The 513-nt window shown below is 39.0% G+C and overlaps 1 non-coding gene across 1 annotated transcript; it reads right to left on the reverse strand.

The window, feature by feature from the left end:
- Positions 1 to 204: 204 nt before the first annotated feature.
- Positions 205 to 311, reverse strand: LOC121230074 (small nucleolar RNA R71). Its single transcript, XR_005928026.1, has one exon. It is a non-coding gene; the product is annotated as a small nucleolar RNA R71 (small nucleolar RNA).
- Between the last annotated feature and the right edge of the window lie 202 nt (positions 312 to 513).

The following is a 513-nucleotide window of genomic DNA, read 5'->3' on the forward strand; positions in this document are numbered from 1 at the left end:
CTCACTTGGCAAATTTCTTAGAGTTTTGCAAACTTTTAAAAACAATGGCATTTCTGATGATGCCATTCGCCTTCGGTTGTTTCCATTTTCGTTGAGGAATAAGGCTAAACAATGGTTGAATTGTTACCACGAGGGTCAATCACTACTTGGGAACAAATGACCGAAAAGTTTTTATTAAAATATTTTTCACCGGCCAAAATAGCCAAGTTACGTAATGATATCTTCTCTTTTGTGCAGATGGATTTAGAAACACTCTACGATGCATGGGAGAGATACAAGGATCTGTTGAGAAGGTGCCCTCACCATGGGTTACCACTCTGGCTATAGGTTCAAACATTTCACAATGGCCTGAATCCTTTGACATGACAGATGATCGACACAGCCGCTGGCGGAACTATCAATAATAAGACACCTGAGGATGCTTATGAATTTATAGAAGAGATGTCAATAAATAATTATCAGTGGCAAATCATGAGGACAAAGCCAACGAAAATAGTCGGCGTTTTTTACGTT

This window comes from Gossypium hirsutum, chromosome A05 (genome assembly GCF_007990345.1).
Source record: "Gossypium hirsutum isolate 1008001.06 chromosome A05, Gossypium_hirsutum_v2.1, whole genome shotgun sequence".
NCBI lineage: Eukaryota > Viridiplantae > Streptophyta > Magnoliopsida > Malvales > Malvaceae > Gossypium > Gossypium hirsutum.